This window comes from Cherax quadricarinatus, chromosome 25, assembly GCF_038502225.1.
Source record: "Cherax quadricarinatus isolate ZL_2023a chromosome 25, ASM3850222v1, whole genome shotgun sequence".
NCBI lineage: Eukaryota > Metazoa > Arthropoda > Malacostraca > Decapoda > Parastacidae > Cherax > Cherax quadricarinatus.
Genome location: NC_091316.1, coordinates 32,553,124 through 32,567,375, shown reverse-complemented (window position 1 = coordinate 32,567,375; position 14,252 = coordinate 32,553,124).

The following is a 14,252-nucleotide window of genomic DNA, read 5'->3' as shown; positions in this document are numbered from 1 at the left end:
CTCTCTCTCTGGCCTCGTCCCCACACGTCCGCTACAATACGAAGTGAGTGAAATGAATGGAAATAATTGGAGAGAGGCTACCGTGTGTTACGTACCTAGAGGTCGCCAGGTGGCTTAAATAGATAAACACCTGTACAAGAGACACCCACCGCTGCCTGCCTCACAAGCACTTGTGCCAGACCACACCACACCTGCCTGCCTCAACAGCTTGCCGTGCCAGACCTGACCACACTGCCTGCCTCACAACACTTGTGCCAGACACCACCACACTGCCTGCCTCACAACGCGTTGGTACCAGACCACCACACTGCCTTGCCTCCTGAGCAACCTTGTGCCAGACACACCACACTGCCTGCCCCTCACAACGCTTGTGCCCAGGACCACCACACCACACTGCCTGCCTCAACGCACTTGTGCCAGGACCCCACCACCACTGCCTGCCTCCCCAACAACTTCGGTGCCAGGACACACCCACGCTGCCTGGCTTCGCAACGCTTGTACCAGACGGACACCACCACTGCCTGCCTCGCAAGCGCTTGTACCAGGACACACCGCCACTGCCTGCCTCCACCAACACTTGTGCCAGGATACGCCCACACTGCCTGCCTCCACCTTGACTTAGTACCTTGGACACGCCACACTGCCTGCCTCACAACGCCCTGATGCCAGACCGCGCCACCACTGCCTGCCTCACAACACTTGGTTATGGAGCCGCACCACACTGCCTGCCTCGCAACTTGTTGTGGACCCAGACCACACCCTGCTAACCTGCCTCACAAGCACTTAGCCTGAACCAGGTTTTGCCACCACTGCCTGCTTCCACCAACACTTGTGCCATGGACACCTGACACTTGCCTGCCTCACAAGCTTGCTTGTACCTGGACACACCCCACTGCCTGCCCTCCCTGGCACTTGTGCCCAGGACACCACCACACTGCCTGCCTCCCAACAGCTTGGCCTTGACCTGGACACACCACTGCTGCCTGCCTCCTGGAACACTGTGCTGGACCAGGTTTCCACACTGCCTGCCTCACAACACTTGGTACCAGACACCACCCACACTGCCTGCCTCCACAACACTTGGTGCCAGGACACGCACCACACTGCCCCTGCCTCCTGGCCAACTTGTTGTGGACCTTGGACCCACCACTGCCTGCCTCAGAACTTACTTGTACCGGACCAGACCACCCCACCCACTGCCTTGCCTCCCTGCACTTGTGTAGGAGACCACCTCTGCCTGCCTGTACCTGCCTTGCTTGTACTTGGACACACCACACTGCCCTGCCTGCCTAAGCCACTTGTACCAGACACCCACCCACACTGCCCCTTGCCTCCTGAACACTTGTGCCAGACACACCACACTGCCTGCCTCCATGAACACCTTGTGCCAGACCACACCACACTGCCTGCCTCCACAACACTTGTGCCCAGACCTCACCACACTGCCTGCCTCACAACACTTGTGCCATTACCGGCACATCCACACTGCCTGCCTCTGAACACTTGTATGGAAGGACACCACCACTGCCTTGCCTCCACAGCACTTGTATAGGACACCACCCACCTGCCTGCCTCACAACGCCCCGTACCCAGACCTGACCCACACTGCCTGCCTCCTGGAACTTACTTGTATGGACACACCACACTGCCTGCCTCACAACACTTTGGTGCCAGACCGCACCACCACCTGCCTGCCTCAACCACTTGTGCCAGGACCACCACCACACTGCCTGCCTCACAACACTTGTTATGGACACACCTTTTCCACCTGCCTGGCCTGACCTCCAACCTTGTGCCAGGACACACCACCACTGCCTGCCTCCACAGCACCTGCTGACCCAGGACACACCTGACCTGCCCACCTCCACCAACACCCCTTATGGCCAGACACACCACACTGCCTGCCTCCTGGAACACTTATGCCTGGACACACCACCACTGCCTGCCCTCCAGCAACCTGGGTGACAGGTCACACCACACTGCCTGCCTCCACAAGCACTTATGGCCAGACACACCACACTGCCTGCCTCCCTGGAACACTTGGTGCCGGAGACACACCACTGCCTGCCCTCCTGGCACCTGTGACAGGACACACCACACTGCCTGCCTCACAAGCACTTATGCTGGACGCACCACCACCTGCCTGCCTCCACCGCTTGCGCTTATGCCAGACACACCCACACTGCCTGCCTCCCAGAACACCTGCTTGATAGGACCCCACCACACTGCCTGCCTCCACAAGCACTTATACCTTGGACACCCACCACACTGCCTGCCTCACAACCTTGCTTGTGCCAGGACACACCACACTGCCTGCCTCCACAACACCTGTGACAGGACACACCACACTGCCTGCCTCCACAAGACACTTATACCAGGACACCACCACTGTCCTGCCTCACAACATTATGGCCAGACACGCCACACCTGCCTCTGAACTTCCTGGGTGACAGACACACCACCACTGCCTGCCTCACAACACTTGTGGACCAGACACCACCACTGCCTGCCTCCTGAACACTTGGCGGTACGGACACACCACCTGCCTGCCTCCTGGCAGCCCAACCTGTCGGACAGACACCTGCCTGCCTCCCAATAACATTATATACGGAGACACTGACCACTGCCTGCCTAACCATATCCTTGGACACACCTGCCACCTGCCTGACCTCAACCTTGTGCCAGGACACTCCACACTGCCTGCCTCCACCAAGCACTTATGCCAGACCCACCTACACTGTTTGCCTCCTAGCTTACTTGCTGGACCAATTTTACCACCTGCCTCCATCTAGCTTATATACCAGACACACCCACACTGCCTCTAACAACATTATGCCAGGACACGCACCACGCTGCCTGCCTCACAAGCACTTGGCACGTATGGACCACCACCACCTGCCTGCCCTCCTGTAACCATTGTGCCCAGACACACCACACTGCCTGCCTCACCAGTACTTGTACCAGACACACCCCACTGCCTGCCTCTGGAACTTACTTGTGCCATGGACACACCCACCACTGCCCCTGCCCTCCACAACAACTTGTTGCCTTGGACACACCACTGTTCTTGCCTCCCCAACAATGGCCTTGGTGCTGGACCACACCTGCCTGCCTCCCACCCAAGCACTTTGGTGGCAGACCACCACCGCACTGCCTGCCCCTCACCAACATACTTGTGCCTTGGATTTTCATACCATGCCTGCCTCCACAAGCCTTACTTGTGCCGGAGACACCACACCTGCCTCTCCAACATTTTGTACCAGGACACACCACATGCCTGCCTCACAACACTTGTGCCTTGGACACACCACACTGCCTGCCTCACAACATGCCCCACTGGACACACCCTGACCTGCCTGCCTCCACAAGCTTGCTTGTGCCAGGACACACCACACTGCCTGCCTCCCCTGGCACTTGGCCTGGACACACCACACTGCCTGCCTCCCACCAGCACCTGCAATGGACAGACCACACCCCTGCCTGCTTCACAACACTTGTGCCAGACCCACACCACACTGCCTGCCTCCTGTGACTTGTGGACCAGACACCACACTGCCTTGCCTCACAACGCTTGGTGCCCAGGACACACCACACTGCCTACCTCCTTGAACATTTTGTGCCGGACCACCGCCATCCACTGTATGCGTCCTGGCAACCACCTTGCTTGGCCAGACACCACCACTGCCTGCCTCCACAAGACTTACTTCGTACCGGACTACACCACTGCCTGCCTCCCGCAACACTTGTGCCAGATGCCTCACCACTGCCTGCCTCATAAGCCCACTTGTGCCAGACACACCCACACTGCCTGCCTCCACAACACTTGCTTGCCCAGACGGCACCACCACTGCCTGCCTCCGGCAACGCCATTGCCAGGACCCACCCACACTGCCCTGCCCTCCTGAACACCACCTGTGACAGGACACACCCACTGCTGCTTTACCTCCAACAGCACTTGTAGCTGGGAGACACCACACTGCCTGCCTCCCAAGCAACTTACTTGTAGGCCTGACACACCACACTGCCTTAACCTCAGAACCACTTGTATGAGCCACACCACCACTGCCATACCTCACAACACTTGTGCCAGAGACACCACACTGCCTGCCCTCCTGGCAACATTGGTACCCTTGGACACCCACACCTGCCTGCCTCCACAAGCACTTGTGCCGGAGACCTACCTCTGCTGCCTGCCTCCTGTGACTTGTACCAGGACTTTTTTTTTTTTTCCACCACACTGCCTGCCTCCACAACCACTTGTACCAGGACCACCACACTGCCTGCCTCCACAAGCTTACTTGTGCCAGGACCACACCACACTGCCTGCCTCAACAACCATTGCCTGGACCAGACCACCACTGCCTGCCTCACAACACTTGTTGCCTGGACACACCACCACTGCCTGCCTCACAACACTTGTGTAAGGACACCCGCCGCTGCCTGCCTCCACAAGCCGCCTTACTTGGACACACCACTGCCTGCTTCTAACAACCTTGGCTGGACCAGCCTACACCTGCCTGCTTCACAACACTTGTGGACCAGACACCACCACTGCCCCTGCCTCCCACTGCCACTTGTGCCAAGACTGACCACCACTGCCTTGCCTTGCTTCCAACAGCCTTGTTGTGCCAGACACACCACACTGCCTGCCTGCAACAACCGCTTGTATGGACCACCACCACCTGCCCCTGCCTCTGTACCTTGCTTGGTGGACTTCCACCTCACCCCTGCCTGCCTGACAATACTTGTATGAACCACCACCACCGCTGCCTTAACACTGACTTCACTTGTGCCTGGACACGCCTCACACTGCCTGCCTCTCAAGCACTTTGTGCCAGACACACCACTGCCTGCCTCCTGTCACTTGTGCCAAGACCGCACCACCTGCCTGCCTCCACCCAAGCCCCAACACTTGTACCAGGACACACCACACTGCCTGCCTCACAACACTTGTACCAGGACACACCACACTGCCTGCCTTCACAACACTTGTACCAGACCAGACCACCACTGCCTGCCTGCGCGCCTTGTGCCAGACCCACCGCCCACTGCCTGCTTGTGCTTCTAACCTTGTTCTCCAGGACACGCCACTGCCTGCCCTCCCCAACCGCACTTGTGCCGGAGACCGCCCTCACACTGCCTGCCTCACCAACATTTGTGCCAGGACAGCGCCACCTGCCTGCCTCCGCGCCTTCCACCTTGGTACCAGCACCACACTGCCTGCCTCCACAACCATTGTGCCAGACACGCCACGCTGCCTGCCTCACAACCACTTGTTGGCCGCCGGACACGCCACACTGCCTGCCTCCCCAAGCGCTGCCACGGACACACCACACTGCCTGCTTCTGAACACTTGTGCCAGGACACGCCACACTGCCTGCCTCAACAGCTTGCCCATTGCCAGGACACGCCACGCTGCTGCCTCCACGAACAATTTGTACCAGGACGCACCACCACTGCCTGCCTCCACAACACTTGTGCCCAGGACCGCACCACACTCGCCTGCCTCCTGACAACTTCGTGCTGGACACGCCACACTGCCTGTATCCTGTGACAACACTTGGTTGGACCGGACGCACCACACTGCCTGCCTGACAAGCATGCCCCGTGCCAGACACACCACACTGCCTGCCTCCTCAAGCACCTGTGACGGACACCACACTGCCCTGGCTTCTCTTCCTAACCTGTGTGCCGGACACCCACCACACTGCCTGCCCCTCCGCAACATGGCGTACTTGGATTGCCACCTCCTGCCTGCCCTCAACCTTGCTTGTGCCTTGGACCACGCCGCCCTTTCACCTGCCTCCACAACTCATTTGTGCCAGACACCACCACACTGCCTGCGTCCACAAGCACCTGTGCCAGAATGCACCACCACTGCCTGCCTCAACGCACTTGTACCAGACACACCACACTGCCTGCCTCACGGCGCTTGTGCCAGGACTCACCACCACTGCCTGCCTCACAACACTTGTGCCGCGGACACACCACACTGCCTGCCTCCAACAAGACTTGTGCCGAGACCGCACCACCACTGCCTGCCTCCTGCCTTGTTGCCGCCGACCCGGACCACCACTGCCTGCCTCCTGGAACACCTGTGACAGGACGCACCACCTGGCACTGTACGCCAACGCGCTTGTAAGCTGGGAGACACCACTGCCACCTGCCTCTGAACCACTTGTTGCCAGACCACACCACACTGCCTGCCTCCTGGAACCACTTGTGCCAGACACACCCACACTGCCTGCCTCTAACGCTTGTACCAGACCGGACACCACCACTGCCATGCCCTCCACGGCGCTTGTACCAGGACCACCCACCACACTTGCCTGCCTCCACAACGCTTGTGCCATTTACCACACCACACTGCCTGCCTCACAAACACTTGTACCGGAGACACCCACACTGCCTGCCTCCACAACCGCTTGTGCCAGATTACCGCCACACTGCCTGTGGCCTTCGGCACTTAGCCTTAGGACACCACACTGCCTGCCTCCACAACGCGTTACCGGTACCAGACCTCTGCCTGCCTCCCTGTAACCCTTGCTGCCATGGGACACACCCACACTGCCTGCCTCCCACAACACTTATGCCAGGACACGCCACGCTGCCTGCCTCCCGCCCAACACTTGTGCCAGGTTTCCACACCACACTGCCTGCCTCCAGCAACCATTGTATGGCCAGACACCGCTGACTGCCTGCCTCAACAACACTTATGCCGGAGACACCACACTGCCTGCCTCCACAACGCTTGTGCCAGGACCACCACCACACTGCCCTGCCTCCACCCAACGCTTGTGCCAGGACACACCACACTGCCTGCCTCTGCACTTGGTGCCAGTCCATGGGACCGCACTGCCTGCCTCACCTTCACTTGTGCCAGGACGCACCACACTGCCTGCCTCCACAACACTTGTGTAGACCCTGGACCCTTACTGCCTGACTCCACCTGTGACCAGGACACACCACCACTGCTTACCTCCTGAACACTTGTAGGCTGGGGAGACCTGCCACCACACTGCCTGCCTCCTGAACACTTGTCATAGGACACACCCACCACTGCCTGCCTCACAAGCACTTGGTACCTGGACCACCACCTGCCTGCCTCCCCAACAACCTTGGTGCCTGGACACACCACACTGCCTGCCTCTGACACCTTTGTTACCAGACCACACCACACTGCCTGCCTCCACAAGCATGTTGTTCCAGACCTCCACACTGCCTGCCTCACAACCACTTGTACCAGACACACCACACACTGCCTGCCTCTAACAACTTATTCCTTGGTACCGGACACACCACATGCCTGCTGCAACCTTGCCTTGCCAGACCTGACCTGCCACTGCCCCTGCCTCACAACCTTGTACCAGACCTTAGACCACCCACCTGCCTGCCCCTCTGGAACTTACTTGTACCGGTGGTTTCCACCTGACCTGCCTCCCTGGAACCTTAACTTTGTACCAGACACACCACACTGCCTGCCTCACAACACTTGTACCAGACACACCACACTGCCTGCCTCACAACACTTGTACCAGACACACCACACTGCCTGCCTCACAACACTTGTACCAGACACACCACACTGCCTGCCTCACAACACTTGTGCCAGACACACCACACTGCCTGCCTCACAACACTTGTACCAGACACACCACACTGCCTGCCTCACAACACTTGTGCCAGACACGCCACACTGCCTGCCTCACAACACTTGTGCCAGACACACCACACTGCCTGCCTCACAACACTTGTGCCAGACACACCACACTGCCTGCCTCACAACACTTGTGCCAGACACACCACACTGCCTGCCTCACAACACTTGTACCAGACACACCACACTGCCTGCTTCACAACACTTGTACCAGACACACCACACTGCCTGCCTCACAACACTTGTACCAGACACACCACACTGCCTGCTTCACAACACTTGTGCCAGACACGCCACACTGCCTGCCTCACAACACTTGTGCCAGACACGCCACACTGCCTGCCTCACAACATTTGTGCCAGACACGCCACACTGCCTGCCTCACAACACTTGTACCAGACACACCACACTGCCTGCCTCACAACACTTGTACCAGACACGCCACACTGCCTGCCTCACAACACTTGTACCAGACACGCCACACTGCCTGCCTCACAACACTTGTACCAGACACACCACACTGCCTGCTTCACAACACTTGTGCCAGACACGCCACACTGCCTGCCTCACAACACTTGTGCCAGACACGCCACACTGCCTGCCTCACAACATTTGTGCCAGACACACCACACTGCCTGCCTCACAACACTTGTACCAGACACACCACACTGCCTGCCTCACAACACCTGTGACAGACACACCACACTGCCTGCCTCACAACACTTGTGCCAGACACACCACACTGCCTGCCTCACAACACTTGTGCCAGACACACCACACTGCCTGCCTCACAACACTTGTGCCAGACACACCACACTGCCTGCCTCACAACACTTGTGCCAGACACACCACACTGCCTGCCTCACAACACCTGTGCCAGACACACCACACTGCCTGCCTCACAACACTTGTGCCAGACACACCACACTGCCTGCCTCACAACACTTGTGCCAGACACACCACACTGCCTGCCTCACAACACTTGTGCCAGACACACCAAACTGCCTGCTTCACAACACTTGTGCCAGACACACCACACTGCCTGCCTCACAACACCTGTGCCAGACACACCACACTGCCTGCCTCACAACACTTGTGCCAGACACACCACACTGCCTGCCTCACAACACTTGTGCCAGACACACCACACTGCCTGCCTCACAACACTTGTGCCAGACACACCACACTGCCTGCCTCACAACACTTGTGCCAGACACACCACACTGCCTGCCTCACAACACTTGTGCCAGACACACCACACTGCCTGCCTCACAACACTTGTGCCAGACACACCACACTGCCTGCCTCACAACACTTGTACCAGACACACCAAACTGCCTGCTTCACTACACTTGTACCACACACCACACTGCCTGCCTCACAACACTTCTACCAGACACACCACACTGCTTACCTCACAACACTTGTAGCTGAGACACCACACTGCCTCCCTCACAACACTTGTACCAGACACACCACACTGCCTGCCTCACAACACTTGTACCAGACACACCACACTGCCTGCCTCACAACACTTGTACCAGACACACCACACTGCCTGCCTCACAACACTTGTACCAAGGACAGCACATATTGCCTGCTTCACAACACTTGTACCAGACACACCACACTGCCTGCCTCACAACACTTCTACCAGACACACCACACTGCCTGCCTCACAACACTTGTACCAGACACACCACACTGCTTACCTCACAACACTTGTAGCTGAGACACCACACTGCCTGCCTCACAACACTTGTACCAGACACACCACACTGCCTGCCTCACAACACTTGTACCAGACACACCACACTGCCTGCCTCACAACACTTGTACCAGACACACCACACTGCCTGCCTCACAACACTTGTACCAGACACACCACACTGCCTGCCTCACAACACTTGTACCAGACACACCATACTGCCTGCCTCACAACACCTGCACCAGAAACATCACATTGCCTGCCTCACAACACCTTTACCAGACACACCACACTGCCTGCCTCACAACACTTGTACCAGACACACCATACTGCCTGCCTCACAACACCTGCACCAGAAACATCACATTGCCTGCCTCACAACACCTTTACCAGACACACCACACTGCCTGCCTCAAAACACTTGTACCAGACACATCCCACTGCCTACCTCACAACACTTGTAGTTGAGACACCACACTGCCTGTCTCACAACACTTGTACCAGACACACCAAACTGCCTGCCTCACAACACTTGTACCAGACACACCACACTGCCTGCCTCACAACACTTGTACCAGACACACCACACTGCCTGCCTCACAACAACAACAACAACAACAACAACAACAACAACAACAACAACAACAACAACAACAACAACAACAACAACAACAACAACAACAACAACAACAACTCCAGAAGAACTACCAGTAACAAGACGAAACATAACAATGATATACCCATAAATGGTTTCCATATTTTATCTACCGTTGACGTCCGGTACCAGGTTTTCTTGTTGACTGCCTCTTCAACCAGGCTCTTGCTGTTAGTGGCCCGCTGGTTTACATAGTTACCACAGCCTGGATGATCACTCACTAAGCAGTAGTAGTGATCCGGTTTTCACTGAAAACTTTTACATATGTTGCAACAATATTGGTGACCTCTGGTGGCAGTAGAAGATAATTGGGATCCTGATGCCTTGCTTTTCACTGGCTTTATCGTACGCTTCTTCCCACATCTCTCTCTCAAGTTGTTTTGGTCTAGATTTGGGATGCAGCTTTCACGTATTTTTGCAGTATATACTGTCAGGTATCTCCTGCTCCAAAGAGCACATTCTAAAAATACTTTGAAGAATTCCCGGTAGTTTGAATATTTTACTGAGCACGTGGGCAGTAAACTATCTTAGTACATTTTCCAGCTCTGATATCTCTCGTGCCCTATGATAGAATATTGCTGTGCTGTGATCTCAGCAATATTCTATCATGTGAACACAAGTGATATTGTCCTTGTTTCCAAAGATTTCATTATCCACCGTGTCATTTTCTGACCTTTGTTTCGTTGTTTTAATGTGTTCTGTAAAAAACAGGTCATCTGACATAAGTCATTAACTTATTTCTTAGAGTCTACGAGATGGTCTGTCTGTGTTCTGTATTTGTTTTAGCAATTGCAATTTATCAATGTTGAACATCGTACTGTTTCACTGACTCACTGGATGACACCGTTAATATCTGATCGTGATTTTTCTGTATCTTTTGCTAAGCGGTTGTCATCCTTATTTTAGTACCGCCATAAAAGATGCTACATAGCGTTTTTATCAATGTTTACTATGAGGATGAGAAACAGTAAAGGTGCTATGACTGTGCCTTGGGGCAATAACGCTTCACAGTGCTGAGACCACTTTCTCTTCGTTAGAAACTGGAATATTAATTTCGCTATCTTCCCTGTTATACCTACTGATCTAATGGTCACATTATTAAATGTCGTCACAAAATCCGCATAGATCCCACCTGCGATATATTTTATATATATATATATATATATATATATATATATATATATATATATATATATATATATATATATATATATATATATATATATATATATATATATATATATATATATATGCATGCAAAACAACCACTCTGAAAGAATAGAGAAATTCCAAGCGCTTTCGTGACTACTCACATTATCAAGGAACTATGAAAGTAAAGCATCCAAGGAAGCTTTCAAAGATGAATTAGTCAAACAATTTACCTCCACTAATCCATCTTTACCTTACATGTATGGACTAATAAAAACACACAAACCAAGGAATCCAGTCAGACCAATTATTAGCTCCATAGGGTCAGTTTCATATAAATTATCCAAATGGCTTGTTGATATTTTGAGCCCTATTGTTGGCAAAATTTCTAACTTTAATGTTAAAAACAACATAGACTTGGTTGATAAATTAAGCTCCTTGACTGACTTAAATGATTTTAACATGGTTAGTTTTGATGTTACTTCCTTGTTTACGAAAGTTCCTGTTGATGATTTATTAAGTTTCTTATCTGAAGAACTCGTTAACTACGATTTACCATTGCCAGTTCCTACTATCATTAAACTTATTAAACTTTGCATTGTTGATGCAAAATTTGTATTTAATGATAAGTTTTACACTCAGAAGTTTGGTATGGCAATGTGAAATCCTCTTTCACCTGTTCTTAATAACCTATACATGGAATTTTTTGAAACAAGGTTGCTTAACACAATCCTCCCTAATAGAGCTAAATGGTTCAGATATGTTGATGATATTTTGTGTCTTATGCCCAAAAATGTAGATATACACCATTTCCTTGGAAAATTAAATAACTTAGCCCATTCTATAAACTTTACTGTTGAGTTTGAAGAAAATAACTTATTGCCTTTTCTAGATGTTTTAATTATTAAGGGTAATAATGAATTCAAATTTAAAATTTACAGAAAACCTACAAATAACTGTTCCTATGTCCACTATTATTCCTCGCATCAAGATAGAGTCAAACTGTCTGTTTTCTCATCAATGTTTTTGAGAGCTTTACGAATTTGTAGTCCTGAGTTCATAGATGAGGAAATATCCAAAATTTATGAAATAGGTAATGATTTAAAATACCCAAGAAATGTAATTGATAAATCTTTTAAAGTTGCTAGAAATACTTTTTACAATCCAAAAAGGGACAACCAGCCTTATTCAACTAAAAATATGTTGGTTCTCCCTTACCATGAAAACTTGGTTGATATGCCTTCTCTTCTTAAGACTTTTAATATTAAAGTTGTATTCAAAAATCTTGATACAGTAAAAAAACTTTTGATAAAGAATTCCCCCCAAAATGCTGATGGATATGTCTATAAGATTCCTTGTAAAATTTGCGATAAAGTTTATTACGGTCAAACTGGTAAAAATCTCGAACTAAGATTAAAACAACATAAATATAGCATTAGAACTGGACAAGATTCCAATGCTCTATTTATTCATGTAAGAGATTTTAACCATCCAATTGATTTTCAAAAAGTTGAGAAAGTAGTATCAAGCAAGTCCATGGTCGACAGGAATATAATTGAATCTTGTTTCATAAAAAGCAGTTTTGACAATAATATGAATATTTCCTTTGGTTTATATAAATTAGATCCATTTATAATTAATAGAATTTGGGAAGAATTTAATAATAAACTGGACAAATAATAATTTTTAAGTTTTCTTGGGTAGAATAGTTTGTGGGTGAGTTGTGCAAAGGACCTATCCACGTTGGCTCGGCGCGCGTCAGGTGTTTAACCGTTGTGGGATCTGATAGTGAGGTGCTGGCCAGACCCCTTATATAGCTTCCTTGGATGCTTTACTTTCATAGTTCCTTGATAATGTGAGTAGTCACGAAAGCGCTTGGAATTTCTCTATTCTTTCACAGTGGTTGTTTTGCATATTGTGAAATCACCTGTTTACTGTGATCTTATTACATATACATATATATATATATATATATATATATATATATATATATATATATATATATATATATATATATATATATATATATATATATATATATATATATATATATATATGTCGTGCCGAATAGACAGAACTTGCGATCCTGGCTTAAAGAGTAACGCTCATCTTGCCATATGAGACAAGTGAAAATTTGTGTATGCAATAATTTCGCCAAAATCATTCTGAACCTAACGAAAAAAATATATTTCGTTGTGTTTGTTTAGTATTAAATTATTGTAAACAAATCTAAAATATATTTAGTTGGAATAGGCTAAAATAAATTATGCTTGTTATAATAAGGTTAGGCAAGTTTTCTAAGATTCTTTTGGTGCAAAATTATAAATTTTTACATCAACATTAATGAAAAAAATATATCTTTAAACGTACAAGAGGAAATTTTAGAAAGGACTTAATTTTAAATGAGTTCTTGCTAATTGACCAGTTTTACATATTCGGCACGACTTATATATATATAGGGTAAGATATAAACAGCTATTGGAGGATAGATGGGCTAATGAGAGCATAGGCAATGGGGTCGAAGAGGTATGGGGTAGGTTTAAAAATGTTGTGTTAGAGTGTTCAGCAGAAGTTTGTGGTTACAGGAAAGTGGGTGCAGGAGGGAAGAGGAGCGATTGGTGGAATGATGTAAAGAGAGCAGTAAGGGAGAAAAAGTTAGCATATGAGAAGTTTTTACAAAGTAGAAGTGATGCAAGGAGGGAAGAGTATATGGAGAAAAAGAGAGAGGTTAAGAGAGTGGTGAAGCAATGTAAAAAGAGAGCAAATGAGAGAGTGGGTGAGATGTTAACAACAAATTTTGTTGAAAATAAGAAAAAGTTTTCGAGTGAGATTAACAAGTTAAGGAAGCCTAGAGAACAAATGGATTTGTCAGTTAAAAATAGAAGAGGAGAGTTATTAAATGGAGAGTTAGAGGTATTGGGAAGATGGAGGGAATATTTTGAGGAATTGTTAAATGTTGATGAAGATAGGGAAGCTGTGATTTCGTGTATAGGGCAAGGAGGAATAACATCTTGTAGGAGTGAGGAAGAGCCAGTTGTGAGTGTGGGGGAAGTTCGTGAGGCAGTAGGTAAAATGAAAGAGGG